This window comes from Corvus brachyrhynchos, unplaced genomic scaffold (assembly GCF_000691975.1).
Source record: "Corvus brachyrhynchos isolate BGI_N302 unplaced genomic scaffold, ASM69197v1 scaffold46, whole genome shotgun sequence".
Classification (NCBI taxonomy): domain Eukaryota; kingdom Metazoa; phylum Chordata; class Aves; order Passeriformes; family Corvidae; genus Corvus; species Corvus brachyrhynchos.
In genome coordinates, this window is record NW_008238838.1 from 4982999 (window position 1) to 4988089 (window position 5091).

At 64.6% G+C, this 5091-nt stretch overlaps 1 long non-coding RNA gene across 1 annotated transcript; it reads left to right on the forward strand.

Annotated features, from left to right (window-relative positions):
• Nucleotides 1–2741: 2741 nt before the first annotated feature.
• Nucleotides 2742–4709, forward strand: LOC108447681. Its single transcript, XR_001863340.1, has 2 exons — nucleotides 2742–3509; nucleotides 4592–4709. It is a non-coding gene; the product is annotated as an uncharacterized LOC108447681 (long non-coding RNA).
• The last annotated feature ends 382 nt before the right edge of the window (nucleotides 4710–5091 follow it).

Sequence of the window (5091 nt, forward strand, 5' to 3'; positions counted from 1 at the left end):
GAGGGGAGGGAACGGGGAAGGGAAGAGGCAGGCAGGAGCATCCAGGTCCATGGGGTGAGCCCCAGCTGTGCTACCCGTGCAGCCTGGGCTGTGCCACCACAGCTTAGAGCAATACACAGCAGCTGCTCCCCACTCCTTGCTCTTCTCCAGAGCTGCTTCCTTCCCCCGTGCCCATCCCCTGCCCATCCCTGCCTGCTTGCTTGCTGTCTAGTGCTGCTGAGGTCGTGCCCAGCTGAGGCCTGGCTGTGCCCAGCTCCCTGGGCGTGCTGGTGAGCGCCGGGGCAGGCACAGAGCCCAGCGGCAGAGCACGGACGCAGCTCAAGTCTCATTTTTTTGTGAACATTTGTAGTTGTTTCCACAGCTTGTCGTCAAAGAAATTCTGTTAAGGGAAAAGGAAAAAAACGGAAAAAAAAGAACCCTATGAAAAGCAACAACAAAAAAAACCACCTTATCATCCAGGAGTGTTCCTCTGTCTGCACAATAAAACCCTACCTAGGTTGTGTGTTGGAGCCACAGGCGCCCATGTGTGCGGCAGTGGGGGCAGGGGCTGTGTGGGGCTGGGCTCCAGGACCCTGCTGAGCAGCACAGCTCCCCAGGCAGCCCCCCTGTGCCTCCAGCACCCCAATGCCTGTGGGAGAGAAGCAGGCAGGGGGGAAAGACTTGAGTTTCCTGGGCAGGGCAACCCCCTCCTGCTCACCCGGAGCATGGCCCCCGTGCCCAGACCCTTTGTCCCCTATCCCTGTCCCTAAACCCCTGGCTCCATCCCAGAGGCCACCTAGTGCCCACGGCGGTGGCAGGGAGGCAAAGCAGGGGACCCCAAGTCTGGTCCTGGCCCATCCATCCTCTGGGGGGGAAATTACCAGGGGTGGAAGTGGCCTTGGGGGTGGGGCTGGGTGTGCACGTGTGTCCCAAAGCTCCTGTGCCCGTCACACCAGAGTCCCGCCGGAGCCCGTGTGCCCACACGCTGCCTGGAGGGCTGCCCAGGGCTTCGGACCACCCCCTAACACCATTGGTGACCCTGCGCCACCTCCCAGAGTGACGCCCCGACGCGTCCCTCCCTGTTTAAGGGCTGGAGCCAGGCGGGAGGGAGATGCCACCCTAATTACATCCCTCCCCATTATCCTCGGCAGGTGCTCGCTGAGTCACGGCCGCGCAGGTGCCGTACCCTGGGCGGGTCAGGCGTCCCGGAGCGCTGCCCCGGTGTCCCCACGAGGGGTGGCCACGCCACGCCAGCTGCCCCGTGCCCACCTCTGCTGAAGGTTTAGGGGGCTTTTCTCCCTACAGCTCGCCCCAAGGGGGGCAAACCCCAGTCCCACTCCTCACCTCACCCTCGTGCTCTACTCCAGGCCTTTTTGTGCCTCCCTGCCCCCCACACCAAGTTGTGTCCCCCCTGCTCCCTCCCTTAACCCTTCCTCTATCCTCTCCCTCCTGGACCTCCATCTCCCTCCCCAAATCTCTCCGTTCCTCACGCTTACCTTCAGTCATCCCTCTCCATTCCCGCTGCCCCCGCAGCCTCCCCTCCCGGCACCCCCTTGCCGCGGGCCACTGGCCCCCCCGGTTCACGTCCCCTTTAAGCCTCCCCAGGCTGGAATGCGAGAGGAGCATTTCAGCGCCCTGTGAGGTCAGATAAAGACACTATATTTATCTGGCGGTAACCTGAGCCCTGAATTTCTGCGGTGGTGTTTTTACGTGGCCCCACAGCCCTCGGGCTCGGCCGCCTCCGGCCACTGCGCTGCCTCCCAGGGCGGAGGGGCTGAGACCGGGGTGTCCTGTCCCCTGCAAAGGGCTCTGCTGCTGCCCATCTCCACATCGCCCATCGCCGGTGCCAGGGGGAAGCTCCCCAAGGAGGCAGGATCAGCCCCGAGGGCATCACCAAATGCCTGGCTGGTCGCCCCTCGCCGTGCTCTGAGCAGCCATCGGCCACCCACGGCACATGCAGGTGAGTGCAGGGGGTGCCGTGGGGACACCGCCCCGGGGAGGGGGACACGGAGACAGAGAAAACTGCCCCCCTCTTCCTTCAGCTGGATAAAACCAGGGGGAGAGGTTTCTCTCCAAGGAGCGGGTTCAGAGTTCACACACAAAATCCCGGCTTTGAGCCGCCCTCCCCGGCACCTGCCTTGTCCCCCGGCGTGGGCAGAGCCGCCTGCCCGGGGGTTCCCTTCTTTTTTGCCACCCACAGACCTCAAAGCAGTAACTCATGCCCTGGGTTTTACGTCAGGGTCCCCCGTGGGTTTGGGGTTTTGCTGCCTGGGGGGTGGCCCCGGAGCAGTGAGCAGCAGGTTCTGCAGCAGGGTGGGGATGTGGCAGCAGCGCGGAGCGAGGCCAGGGCGATGACTCCCGGCCATGTGGTGTGAGCTTGGAAGGTTCTCAGGCCCAGGGCTGGCAGGGGAAGGGCCCTGGCCAGGCTGGTCCGGGCTGGATGAGTCACCTTGGGCAGGGCCTGTCACTTTGGGGGGTGGGAGTGGTGGGGGGCAGCGCTGGAGCCGGGCTGTGACAGAGGCACTGGGGTCCCCATCTGTCGACAAGGATGACTCCTGTCCCTTACAGGCAGCAAACATTTCGTGGCACATTCCCCCCAGGGCTGCTCGTGGTCACCCTTCCTAGAGGGAAATGGGTACCTGGAGGAATTCTGTGCCTTGTTCCCCTTGGGGAATTGGCAGGAGGCTGTCCCACCCTGCTGGCACTCTCAGCTGGACACAGAGCCCCTCAGCCCCAAACCATTTGTACTCTGGAGCGTGTGAAGTGCCTCACACAGGGTCCCCTCTCTGCATCCACCACTGCGGAGTGCTGGGAGCTCCCACGTAACCTCCAGGCTGGGACATTGTGTCTCAGGGGACAGGGGACACAGCTCCGAGCCTGCGTAAGCGAGAAGCAGCTGTGCTGTGACACCTTGGATGGAGCCAGCGCTATGTAAGCTGAGCTGAGCCTGCTCTGGGGCTCCGTGGCCACTGAGGGGGATAGCTGCCACCGGGCACGGGCAGGACAGAGGGGACACCTGCCATTGGGCACGGGCAGGACAGCAGCTGGGGACAGAGCAGGGGCTCTGCTTCTCTGCCTCAGCAAGTCTCCTTGCTTTGAGCTCAGCTTCCCATTGGGAAAGCTGCTGGAGCTGGAAGCCAGGGCAGGACTCCCCAGCACCCTGAGCAGCCCCACGGTGTCCCACTCCCATGTCCTGGCGCTGCTCCTGCCTGGCCACATGACTGCGGACCGGACATTCCTGTGCCTCAGCTTCCCCTGACACCCCGGGAGGATGATGAGGGTGCAGAAGGCCTGACTCAGCCGTGCCGGCCCCAGGGCTTTGCCAGGCAGCAGGAAAGCTCAGCACAATGACGGGCAGGGAGGGGCCAGGCAGCCCAGGAAGCGCTGGGAGGAACCGGGGTTTTCTCACACCCCCTCAGCTCCTCTGGCTCCTGGCACGCTCCGCTCTCCCGCCGTCCTGGGGTCCGCTTGGATGTGACATGGGGACTTGGAAGCACAGGCAAGCCTGGCAGATGTGACACTCCTCCATGGTAAGGCCTCTCTTCCCAAGAAATGGGGTAGCTCATGTGTCTGGGGCCAGTGCCCACTCCCGACCCTGCATCCCTTCATCGGCTCCTCCGCATCCCCAGGGCAGGTGCTGCCCTGTGGAGACCTGTCCTGCTGCCAGGAGCACCTGCTGCCCTCCTGTTCCCAAACTGCTGCTCTCCTGGTGCTGCTGGTGCCAGAGGAGCTGCAGTGGGAGAGCGTGGGCACCTGGCAGGGGACGATGGCGTGGGGCTGTCCTGGCACTGTCCCAAGCCCAGATCATCTCTGCTGGCGAGGAGGATGGCAAGCAGGGGCAGTCCCTGTGCCAGGCTGCTCCGTGCCCCAGCAGGGCAGACAGCCAGGCATGTGCTCTCTGGAAGCCCAGGGGCTCCGTCACTCTCATCCTGGCACTCCAGTGCCAGTCCCTTGGCTGGGGTCCCACTCCCTCTGAGCGAAATTCCCCGCTGTCCGTGTCAAATCCTGACTGGCAGAGCCACTCTCCTGATGAGGGCGGCCGCAGCCAGGCTGGGCAGAGCCGGGTGTTTCGTGGAGCCCTTGCCTGGGAGCAGATTATTCACCCTTCAGCCTCCGTCCCCAAACAGGTCCGTGCGCTCCACCTCGCTGCTGCTTGTAAATAGTTCCCTCTCGGCTGTGGGACGGCTGTTCCCTGAGCAATAGCAACAGCGCCGCGATGCAGCCGGCTGGCTGCAAAGGCAGCTGCCAGCCAGGAGCCCACGGGGCTGGCTGCTGTCTCTCACCACCCTCTCCTAAAAGCATTCCCGGGGCATTTCCTCACTGAGCCTCCGGGGCTCTGAGCAGGAGGCTGGGTCCCCGCGGGGCCAGGCGGGGAGTGCCGCCGCGGCGGCTCCTCCTGCCGGGGTGCAGTGCCTGGCCCGTTCCCAAACCCGGGTGCCCCTTCGGTGCTGCCGGGGCCGTGCAAGGGACGGGCCGGGCACAGGCTCCGGCACCTCCTGGCTTGGAGCCGGGCCAGAGCCCTCCCCGGCTGGGCTGGGAAAAGCCTTTGAATCAGGGTCATCTCCCGGGTGACTGGAGACTCTCGGAGCCACATGAGCCACTGTCCTGCCAGGGAAGGGACACCAGTCACCCCGGGAGCTGAGCACCAGCAACGCCAGGGCAGAGGAGCTCGGCTGGGGTCCTGCCTGCCCCAGTGCCACCCACAGCCCCAGGACAGGTAGGGATCCAGCCATCAGCCTGGCAGCGTGGGTACTGAGGGCAAACTCTCCTCCAGCTCCAGACAGCCCGTGTTGGGGGCTGTTGGCTGCCGCACTGCCCTGTCCCTGCTCCGGGCTGGCTCTGTGTGTGCTCTGGGGACCTCTGTCGCTGTACCCTGTATGCTCCTCTCCTGCCCTGTGCGGGTGCCACGGGGCAGAAGCCACCAGCTCCCCGTGGGGACCGAGTGCTGGCTCTGGCTGGCTGGCAGGGGCACAGCTGCCACCTCACCAGGAGGACTCTCGGCTTGAATTACCGATGGGGGCTCACGGGGCACAGCCACGGCAGGGAGACAGGAAAGCTGCCCAGATCCTGACCTCGCCTCAGTTTCCCTCTCGCTGAAAAGCCAGCCCCCAC